Source organism: Alligator sinensis, unplaced genomic scaffold (assembly GCF_000455745.1).
Source record: "Alligator sinensis unplaced genomic scaffold, ASM45574v1 scaffold830_1, whole genome shotgun sequence".
NCBI classification, from domain to species: Eukaryota; Metazoa; Chordata; order Crocodylia; family Alligatoridae; genus Alligator; species Alligator sinensis.
Window position 1 is genome coordinate 1,588,225 of NW_005842309.1, and position 11,798 is coordinate 1,600,022.

The window sequence follows — 11,798 nt, forward strand, 5'->3', positions numbered from 1 at the left end:
CCTAGCAATTGCAAGCTCTGGGCTCATGCGGAAAGTGAAAGATCAAGGACGGGGTGCCTAAATCTGAGATTACGAGCACAAAAGAGACCCAGGGCTCCCACAACCCCTGCTGAGCCCAAGCAACATTAAGGAGAACTTCTTGATTTAAATAGATGTGCGTGAGGGGGAACTGGAACTGAGAGAACTGTGACTGGATGAGCAGAGCTACTGAGACAAGGTGGTAGCGGGGTTTGAGGTCTGAGATTAAATAAAGAGACTAGAGAGCAGTTTGGTCTAAAAATATTTGTAGAGGTTGATTGGGTGCAGGGGAGTGATGATCTGGATGACAGAGGCAGAAGTCAGGGTAGATTTCAATTTTATAGATTTCATAGATTTTTTTTAATAGCAATTGTGACTGGACAAAGAGTGGGAATAAGATTGAGAGGACTGGGATTGGGACTAGGAGGTGTCACTTGAAGGGAATAGACAGAAGAATCTATGCCAGGGGTGGGCAGTTATTTCGGGCAGAGGGCTACTTACTGAGCTTTGGTAAGCCATTGAGGGCCGCATGACAGGCAGCCAGGGGTAGATAAATATTAATTTTGTAATTTTTTTTAGGGGCCCTGCACGCTGGATAGAATGGCCTGGCGGTCCGCATCCGGCCCGTGGGCCACATTTTGTCCACCCCTGATCTATGCCCACTAGAGCACGCTCCTCTTGAGGGCCCAGCAAAGAATCCAAAGTTCCGGCATCTTATTCTTTCAGTGTCGACACGTATGTAAACCTTGCAAGTGGCCTGACCCCCTGCAATGGATACTGCAGCTGCCAGTGTCAGATCAAAATCTATCATACAAACTCCCATCATCTGATTTAAGGACTGAAGTGAGGCTGACCAGTCTGTAGTTCCCTGGATCCTAACCCTTCCCATTCTTAAAAATGGGCACTATATTTGCCCTTTTCTAATAATCTGGGACCTCTCCTGATCTCCAGAAATTTTCAAAGATAATGGCCACCAGCTCATCAGTCATATTGGCCAACTCCCTGAGCACCCTTGGGTGGATCATGTCTGGCCCCATGGACTTGTACACATCCAGCTTTTCTAAGTAGTCCCTAACCCAGGCGTGGGCAAAATTCATCCCGCCAGGCCATTCTGTCTGGCCTGTGGGGTCCCTAAAAAAATGTAGAAAAATAATATTTATCTGCTCCTGGCTGCCTGTCAAAGATGACAGGAGCCAGGGGCAGTAGACCCCAGGGGGAGCCAGCAGCAGGACCCAGCAGCCACAGCAGCAAGCCTGGCCTGGCCCTGCCCCACCCCCAGCCAGAAGCCTCTGCCTAGCAGAGGCTTACAGCCTGGGACTCTGGGGCTATTCCTGCCTCCCTCTGCTGGAGAGGGAAATTTAAATGAGGGGTGGAGGGGAAGCAGGGGCGGACCGTGGGCAATCACCCCTGTCCTCAGGGCTGGGCTGGGCCAGCTTCTGCAGTCCCAGCGCTGCAGCAGTGGGCAGGGGGTAGAGGGGAATGATGGCAGTGGTAGGCAGGAAGGCAGGGAAATGGCTGCAGCAGGCAGGGGTTGAGTGGCAGTGAGCTGGCGCACAGAGCATAGTGACAGCTGGATGGGAGTGCAGGGCCGCACCAGTGTGCCGGGGACCCAGAGTGGGGCGACAGCAGCACAGGGCCCAGGCTGGGAGGGGCTCTATGGAGCCGGGCCAGCTCCTCTCTCTACCTGCTAGCGCAACCCAGCCCAGCTCCATAAAGCCCATGCTGACCCATGTTCCTGCTGCCCTGTTCTGGGCCCCTGCTGGCCCTGGCCTCGGCACACCGGTGCGGGCCCTGCACTCCTGCTAAGCTGTCACTGTGCTCTGCGTGCCTGCTCACTGCCACTTGACCCCTGCCACTTGACCTCTGCCTGCTGTAGCCATTTCCCTGCTTTCCTGCCTCCTGCTGCTGCTGCTCACCACACCCCCTACCTGCCGCTCCAGCTCTATGTGGTTCCTGGGTGCAGTGCCGGGCTGCAGGACTCGGCAGGAGCTGGCCTGGCCCCTGCGATTCTCAGCTGGCTCTGTGCAGTGCCAGCTGGGCTGGTCCGCGCCTGCTATGTCCTGCAGTCTAGGCCATGCAGCTGAGATGTGGTGCCGGAGCAGCGAGCAGGTTGGGGAGGAAGTGGCAGGAGAAGGACAGGAATGGCAAATGAAGGGGATGTGGCAGTGAGTGGGAGCACGGGCCACACGCTGGTGCCCCGAGACCAGGAGCAGAAGGAGCACAGAGCCTGGGCTTGACAGGGGCTCTGCCTGCCGTGGGGAAGCCATGAGCAAACCCTTCCCTTCCACACATGCCACAACCATCCCCAACTACCCCCGCAGACAGCTCCCCACAAACCCCATGCCCACCCACATGCTTCTCCACCCCACATACACCCCCCCATGCTGATCTGCAGACCTGCAGCCCCCCACAAACCTATACCCACCCACCTATACCCCCAATGTACTTCATTGTAGAGCTATAGTGCAGTCACCTGTGTGTACACTACACAAACACATGTAAATCAGCACAGGAATCTTTTTTAAAATCTAGTTAATGAATGTTGTAGTAGATGTTTGATTTTTAGAATATAATTTGGTATTTTTCTGGTTCCAAGATGCCAAACCCCCTTGCTAAAAGGTGTACTTCTATGGGGGACAAGGAGAGGGACTTCTGGTGGCAAAGGTCAGGGGTTAGGGGGTGGGACTTCTGGTACCAAAATGGCAAACGGGAGCGGGGCACCTGTCAAGGGGCGGGGCTACCCTTACTGCCCTCAACAGCTTGCCATAACTTGGTAAGGGTCCTCCAGGTGAAATAATTGCCTGCCTCTGCCCTAAACTGTTCTTTAGCTATTGTTGGCTGCTCACCTCCTCCCGAACCTATGCTGCCAGGTGCAGTAGTCTGGGAGCTGACCTTGCCTGTGAAGACTGAGATAAAAGAATGCATTGAGTACTTCAGTCATTTCCACATTATCCGTCACTAGGCTGCCTCCCCATTCAGTAAGAGACCCACACTATCCCTGACCTTCCTCTTGTTGCTGACATACCTGTAGAAACCCTTCTTGTTACCGTTCATGTCCCATGCTAGCTGCAACTCCAGTTGTGCTTTGGCTTTCCTGATTTCATTCTTGCATGCCCAGGCAATACTCTTACACTCCTCTCCAACTGTTTGTCCAAGTTTTCACTTCTTGTAGGTTTCTTTTTCATGTTTTAGCTCACTGAAGAGTCCTCTGCTAAACCAAGCTGGTCTTCTGCAATACTTGCTAGTCTTCCTGGGCATCGGGATGGGTCATTCCTGCCCCCTCAGTAAGGTTTGTTTAAAATACAAGCAGCTTTCCTGGATTCCTTTCCCCCTCTCACAGGCTTCCCAGGGGATCCTGCCCATTAGTTCCCTGAGTGAGTCAGAGCACTTTTCTGAACTCCAAGGTCCTTATTCTGCTGCTTTCCTTCCTTCCTTTCCTCAGGATCCTGAACTCAGTCATCTCATGGTTGCCGCTGCCCAAGTTGCCATCCACTAGTACGTTCCCCACCAATTCTTCTCTGTGAGCAGCAGGTCAAGAAGAGCAAGAAACCTTAGTTGGCTTCTCCAACGCTTGCACCAGGAAGTTGTCTTCAGCACTTCAAAAACTTCCTGGATTGCCTGTGCACTGCTGTATTGCCCTCCCAGCAGATGTCAGGGTGGCTGAAGTCCCCCATGAGAACCAGGGCCTGTGATTGGGAAACTTCTGCTAGCTGTTTGAAGAAAATCTCATCTACCTCATCCTCCTGGCTTGGTGGTCTATAGCAGACCCTCACCATGACATCACCATTGTAGCTCTCCTCTCTGACCCTAACCCAGAGACTTTCAACAAGCTTATTTCCAGTTTCATACTGGAGCTCTGAGCAAGTATACAGCTCTTACATAAAGCGCAACTCTTCCTCCTCTTCTCCCTTGTCTGTCCTTCCTGAACAGTTGATACCCATCCATGACAGTGCTCTAGTCATGCGAGCTATCCCACCAAGTCTCTGCTGTTCTAGTCGCATCATAGTTCTGAGACTGCAAGGACTTCCAATTCTTCCTGTTTGTTTCCCAGACTCCGTGTATTTGTGTACAGCACCTGAGGTAACTGGCCAATTGCTCTGATTTCTCAGGAAGAATGAGAAGGCCTCCCCTGTTGCATCCTCCTGCCTGTGCTTCCTCCAGGTCACCCACTTCCCTACTTGCCTTGGGGCTTTGGTCTCCATTCCCTGGTGAGCGTAGTTTAAAGGCCTCCTCACTAGGTTAGTGAGCCTGTCTGCAAAGATGCTCTTCCATCTCTTTGTCAAGTTGTCATCCTTTTTATTCCTCAAGTAATCCTGATCAGTAATCTGATGCCCCAATTTTAGTCCATTAATTTCTGATTCTGTTTTCCTTTTTGTTTGCTGTGCTTAACACAGCACATTTAGAATTCAGATTAATTCAGTCTATCTAACTTGCTGTTATGTAAAAACAGGCAGTATTGGAATTTTTTTTCAACAGGGTACAGGCCTCTGTACAACAGCTCCCACTCTGGTAGCTTGTATATCATTATAATGGAAGGTTCATTAGAAATGCCTCTTGGAAAGTGAAAAGCAGTACCTGGTCCTTTATAACCCATCCCATCATCAATATGTGTACCCCTGTATTCCTGTGATCCTCTCTTATTTCTTATGGGGTCCACTAATAACTAATCTGGATTCCTGCTTCTTTCTCTTTGGGAGAAATTTGAATGTGGAAGTGAGCAGAAATACCAGAAGGCAGAATCTTCTGGGTTTCCAGGAATATAGTTTTAAAGTTAAACTAAAGACTCCAACAAAACATGTAATTATCTTCAGTAACCACTAGTCTGTGCTCATAGTACATCATCATTGCCTTTTTCAAGATTACATGTCTCATAATGTTGAATAATTTTAACAACAAAAAATGCTTCCGTTTCCCCTTTCTGTACTGCTGTTGTTTCCATGGTTTTAAACTCTTACTGTAACATATTCCATGAGTGTGTTACCAAATACTTCTGGCAGGAACTTGGCAGTTCCCGTATACTGGTAGGCTTATGTGGTGGGTACATTACAGTTGGAAGGTGTGATTCGAACACATGTAGGCATAATTGAACTAGGTTTAATTTAGCTAACTTGGGTACCAGTAGCAATAAAATATGGTGTCAGAAGCTTCAGCCATTAAAAAAGCACCTGGATCCATGTTGGCTTTTATAACCTTCATTGAAATGAGTACAACCTGAATTTCCCTTATATTAATACCTGAGATTAAAGTTAGTTAGTTTGGCTAGGCCTCTATATGCTGTAATCAGGCATGTAATTGCAATGTAGAAATGGCCATTGTTATGGGAAAAAGCACGTTTAGCAGACCCATGTAAAAGAGAGAACATACGGAGAATGAAAAGATCAAAAAAAGGTCTACTGCTAATCCTAAAGATGAGTAATACATTTTTTCTAATGACAGAAATGCCAACTTGTTCTAGTTTAGGCAAGGAACTGATTGCAGAGTTTAAGGGCTTGTCTATGCTTCAGAGCTGCAGTGGTTATAACTATACTAGGCAGCAATGTCCTTTAGCAATGATGTAGCATATACCAACCGAAAGGGTTTTTTTTGTTGTTGTTTTTTTTTAATAGACGTATCATTCAGGAAGTTGTATGAGCAAACCAACAGAAACTTCTTCTTTTGGCCTAATTGCATCCATATCAGGGGTTTCGCTGTCATAGATGTCTCGGCTAGTAGATGTGATCATCTCTCATCTCTAGCCAATACAGTTATGCTGACAGAACTTCGTAGTGTAAACCTGGCCTAAGAAATATTAAAACTGGAAATGCACAGGATTTATTCTTGTCTTTATATGTGGGAGTAACTACCATTCAGTTTTAATATTTTATGTTGTCAGTATTCAGTTACAGTAGTGTAAGAGTGATGTTGGCTTTCTTTACATCTCAAATAAGGGTAAGTGAAAAATAATTATACAAAATATATCCGAGAACCAACAATTTAATAACTTGAATCCACTGTCTCTTGGCTGCTAATTCAGATGAGTCCTGGGAATATCCCTAGTTATTTTTCAATCCCATGTTTTGGAATTGGAGAAGTATAGAGAATAAATACAGCAACCAGTACCCATGATGAACTGGGAACTTTTTCAGTTAAATTATTGCTGTTTACAGTACATTTCAATTTTTTGAATCACCATTTTGTGTAACCAAGGCTGTTCCAAAACCCAGTGATGACAATAGAAAGACACCTGTTGCCTGACTGGATCCTTAGTAATTTGAATGGAAAAATTGCTATGCATTTCAAAGTATATTTTATTAAATATTAATTAAAATTGGGCAGTTATCTTTTTTCCTAGGGTTTTTCTTTTTCTTTTTTTTTTTTGAGAAACTACGTAACGACTTGCAGCTCAGTACTGTCAGAACAAAATACAGGTACTTCTGAAACACTTGTTCTATGAATCACATTATCAATTCTGCCAGTCAGTCGTGACTCTGCTGAAAAGAGGTGTTTAGGCAAGGAGGCCTGGTTGCTTAGCAATGGGCATCAGAGGTTTAGACTTTTAAAGCTGCAGTATACATACTTTTTTCTGTTACAATAGGCCCCTCATATTACAAATTCATAAATGTTGAGTCCTGTAGCACTGCCTCTTACTACCTTTCCCCCCCCCCCTTAAATTAGTGTTGGTTATTACAGGAAACTATGTAACTAAATGCATGTTTGTAATGGTAATACTAAAATTACTGAAAGGGTTTTTGATTTTTTTTTTAATATGCTAAACCAGTGTCTTTGTTTAGGTTTCATAATGATCTTTTGGTTTGCCCTTTTAGGGATGATTCTGTGACGCATACCGATTCCTTCCTTCCCTCAGTTTTAAACTTACCAGAAAAATTGAACTGCTTCTAAATCTTAATCATTATGTCCTTTTTCAGAATGGAAATAATATCTTAAACTTATCTGTCCATCAATCTTTTAATGCATTTTTGCTGTGGGGCAGAGCTGTATGCTACCCATTGTGTCCACACATGGCAGATAGTGGAATGACCTTCAGGGAAGGTTGGCTGTGAAATAAACAGGAGTAACTGAATAAGCAGTTGCAGACCAAGCAGTGGCATCACCACCAGAATGTGGTGAGGACAGCAGATGGCAATGGTTTCTCTCCTGAAAAGCCACGTATCCTTTGATGGTGCTGTGATGGGTGAGCAGACAGAAGATGTTAGAATCTTAATGGCTGTGGAGGCAGATGAAGGCTGCAGCAGAACAAGATTCCCGGTTGTCTTGGTCTCCTTGCCATTGGGTCAAGACCCTGTTCTGTCAAGAGCCATGTGGAAGCTTCTGTTCAGCAGCTTTTCCACAATAGAAAGTCACACACAAGCGTCTTCCATGCCAGCACATTCCTCAAGCCCTTTGGCAGCCAGTTCATGGTGATGGGAGCAGGACTGTGAGGTCTGGAAGCTCCTAGTTATGAACTGGCATGAAGGGCAGCAGTTACAAGAAGGCCATCTAGCACCTGGACAACACAGGAGTGCAATTCAGCAGCTGTAACTTTAACTGAACACCTTTTTCAGGATCTGCTCAGCTCACCCCACATGGGGAGGGGGCTAGAAAAGGTTCCTTAAACATAGCCTGTCTAATAAAATATTCAGTATTTCTTCCTGACTGGATAACTGCATCCAGTGGGATCACCTTTACTGTGGTCGAAAATACCAGCGAAGACGCACCATTATTTTCAGGACCTGGAACATGGACAGCCCTTATAGTGAATGCCCAGAGTGCCCCACTGCACTGAGCAAGACCTGGTGAGCAGGAGATGGGCAGCTTAAAAAACATAGAGGCCGGTATACCGTCTTCTGAAAGGGTAAACAGGAAGGAGAACGCTGACTTCACAGAATTGGCTTTGCCATTAAGACTGAACTCATAAACCAACTCAGTGAGGTCCCTATCAGAATTGAGTGCTTTGTGACTGTCTTAAACTGGTAGGGAGCCAGTATGCCACTGTCATAAGCTTGTATGCCCCAACTCTTGATGCAGCCAGTGAAATCAAAGAGGAATACTATGGCAGCCTTGACCATGCCCTTTCTGACATTCTGGAAGGACAGACAGACTTATTCTTCTCAGTGATTTCAATGCCAGAGTAGAAGGGGACTCTAACCTCTGGAATGGGAACCATCAGCAAGGAAGAAATAGGAAAGGTCAACTCCAGTGGCATCCTCCTCTTCACCAAATATGTGGAATATGGACTCACCATCACCAACAACTAGTCAGAGATGCTCTCAGAATCCCTCCAACTCTTGATGATGTGAGGGAAGCCATCAGGCAGATGAAGAACAACAAGGCATCTGGAGCAGATGGAATCCCCACTGAAATCTTAGAACAGGGAGGAGAGGAGCTCATATTGCAGCTTCATGCTCTCTTCTTAAGGAACTGGAATGATGAGGAAATTCCAGATGACCTCGGGGACACCATGACTATGACACTCTTCAAGAAAAGAGACAAGTCCGACTGTGGAAACTACAGAGGGATAGCCTTGCTGTCCACCACAGAAAAGATCATTGCTAGAAGCCTCCTGAACCATCTCCTTCCACTTGCTAAACAGCTCCTCCCGGAATCTCAGTGTGGGTTTAGGCATCAAGAGGCACAACTGACATGATCTTCACAGCTTGCCAGCTGCAGAAGAAATGTTGGAACAGCATGAGCCTGTCTATATGGCCTTCTTTGACCTCACAAAAGCTTTCAGCTCTGAGCCAAGAAGTGTTGTGGAGGATCCTTCTGAAGTATGAATGCCCACCAAAATTTGTCACTATTCTCTGCCTGCTCTGTGACAGTATGTGAGCAGTGGTTCTCCGTAATGGATCTATCACAGCTCCCTTTGAGGTTAAAACGGGAGCTAAGCAAGGCTGTATCATCACTCCAACACTCTTTTCAATATTCCTTGCCGCGATGTTACATCTGACTACCAACAAGCTTCCAGGTAGAGTCGGAGCTAAACTACCAAATAGATGGTAAGCTGTTTAACTTCAGCCGATTCTAAGCTGAAACCAAGATCACCCTGATCACAATCATTGAGCTTCAGTACACTGATGATACTGTAGCTTGCACTCCCTCAGAAGCAGATCATCAGGCATTGTCAACATCTTTACTTAAGCATACAAGAAAATGGGACTAATACTTAACATTCAGAACACTATAGTCCTCCACCAGCAGGCTCCTAATGAACAGTCCCCTATTCCAGTAATCCAGATCCACGATGAGACTGGAGAATGTTGAGTATTTCCTGTACCTCGGAAACCATCTCTTGCAGAAGGCTGACATCGATGAAGAAATCCAGCATCGCCTCAAATGTGCAAGTGCAGCCTTTGGACGCTTGAAGAAACAGGTGTTTGTAGATTATGACTTCAGATCTGAAACCAAGCTCATGGTTTATCAAGCAGTCGTGATCCCCACCTTGTTGTGCAGTGCTGAATCATGAACAATGTAGAGAAGACATCTAAAGTTGTTGGAGAAGTACTATCAGTGCTGATTACAGAAGATCCTCTGAATCCATTGGGAAGAGAGACTCACCAATATTGTACAACTTGCCTCAAGTCTTCAGTTCTGCAGGCAGAGTAAAGAGGTGCAACATGGAATTGATATATATCAATTAATATAAACTAGGATGTATGGCTTTATCTTGCTGGCTCAAACAGATACTAGAGGTGGGCTGATACTTATGTCTAGGAAATGGTAAAAAAGGATAAAGACGTTGGGGTTATAGTTACCTTTCACAAGGCTATGCTGTTTTAGCAGCTTGAAAAGGGAAAGTGAGTTGCTACTGTGGAGTGTGAGTTGGGCTTTATGATGGTATCTGCAGGCTCCTGTAGTGATACTAGTTAGCCAAAACACTATTAACATTTGTTTCATTCAGGGGTAAAGGTGTAACAGATTTGCATGCTGCTGTAGTGAGACAAGTGTAGCAAAAGTAACAATTGCATCATAACAGTTTACATTGGCATCTTTTGGTATCAATACAGTTGCTACGTTTTTCTGTATTCTCATATCCTTGAAGGTAATATACCAAGTTGAAGGTCGAGTTCTTCATATTAAGAGGAATTTATTGAACAAAACAAAGGCCAGCAGCCTTTTTCAAACCATGGGTGTGAGCTGGGCAGCTTCAGTGGAACGTCAGCAGCTGTTGGGCTTTCCCTGTGCCCCTGCTAGAACCACACAGCTGGGAGTTGTGCTGGGGCCAGCACTGTTTCTCCCAGCCACCCACTCCCTAGCTGCAGTGCAAGCACAGCTTCCAGCCAGAGAGAAGCTGCACCAATGCCACAGCCTTAGGGAAGGGGGAAGGTGCAAAGAAGCAACAGCAAGATGAGCAGTTTCCAGCTGTTCAGCCCCAGTGCAGTTCCTCACTGCTCAGCCCCAGTGCAGGTACAGGCACAGGCAAAGAGCCACAGCTCTATAGTTTGAATTCACATACCTTGCCGACTCTCTGCTCTGTGCTGTTGCATATTTATAGATTTTTCTTTTATGCTACTCATTTTTAAATAACCATTTAATGTGTACAAAGTGTGAAACTTGGGAAGGAAGAGAGTTGAGAATTGTTGTACTGTTTTCCTCCCAGTTAGCTTAATAATTTAGGGAGCCTTTCTTTGTGTGTCTGCCATATTCTCATGTTTGCTACTGTCATCCAGAAAGTAGCATTTGAACAGTGTGCAGGAGCCCAGTAAAGTCTTTATATTGACATTACAATAACCAAAGTCCAAAATTAGCTTATCCATTAAGATCTATTACTATATCACCAATATTTGTAATCAAAGCATGCATTTAATTAGCATTTCCATACACAAGTAAGATAGTAGTCTAAACAACATATTATATGATTTCACAATTAATTGAGCAGAAGATGAAAGTTTTAATACTGAAGGAGCAGCAAGAGAGAGTTTGTGTGCTTTATGTAACCAGGAATACAGGTAACTGGAACTTGTGGGAAAGCTTATTTGTTGATTTATTGTAAAGATAGAGTAGTATATAGTAAACCCACTAGACTGGGGTATCAAAGATGAAGCCTGCAGGCTGGATCCAGTCTGTGGAGCCTTGTCTTCTGGCCTGCAGTGATGCCTCCGATTCTTGGACTGGACCCATACACTGCATGTGGCATGCACTGATGACCAGCCGCACATGCAGTCATGGTCAGTGAACATGGCACATGGGGCTGGATCTGATGAATACCCTGTGCAGGGTGCTGGCTGGGGCTGGCACACCCAGTGCAGGGCCAGGGCTGGTATAGACTGCATGCAGTGCTTGGGGCCATTTCAGGACAAAGCCTGCATGCAGAAGACTGAGATTCTGGACTGCATGGTACATACAGCACCCTCACTGAACCAGCTCTGCATACTAGACCTAGTGTGCAAAGCTGGACTGTGGACCCAGTGTGGCCTGCATACCATCCTTGCACCACTCATGCAAGATCAAAGAGTTGGACACCCCTGCACTAGACATAAATTCCTGAGAGAGATCATGTTTGTGTATTCTCATGTGTCCCAAGAATCAAAATTGTTTCAATAATAAAAATCAAACTACAATAATAGTAAATAGTCACCTGCCTAGCCATGGTTAAATCTTCTTATTTTAATATAAAAGTTCTTTGCATGTATTTGGTATTGACAATTGGTTTTTAATTCTCCAAATGTATGAGTGCTTTAATTTTTTGCCAGAATTTAATATTAAGGCTGAAGCTTTCCATTTCTGCCTCAGAATTATTTTTTTTTTTTTTAAAGCTTCAACTAAAATATGTGAGCAGCCTTGGAGAATGATATGGAGCAGCA

At 45.4% G+C, this 11,798-nt stretch overlaps 1 protein-coding gene across 11 annotated transcripts in view; it reads left to right on the forward strand.

Moving 5' to 3' along the window:
• Window positions 1-11,798, forward strand: part of ZC3H12B (zinc finger CCCH-type containing 12B) — a 91,813-nt gene that overhangs the window by 34,027 nt on the left and 45,988 nt on the right. The gene's annotated exons all lie outside the window — the stretch shown is intronic.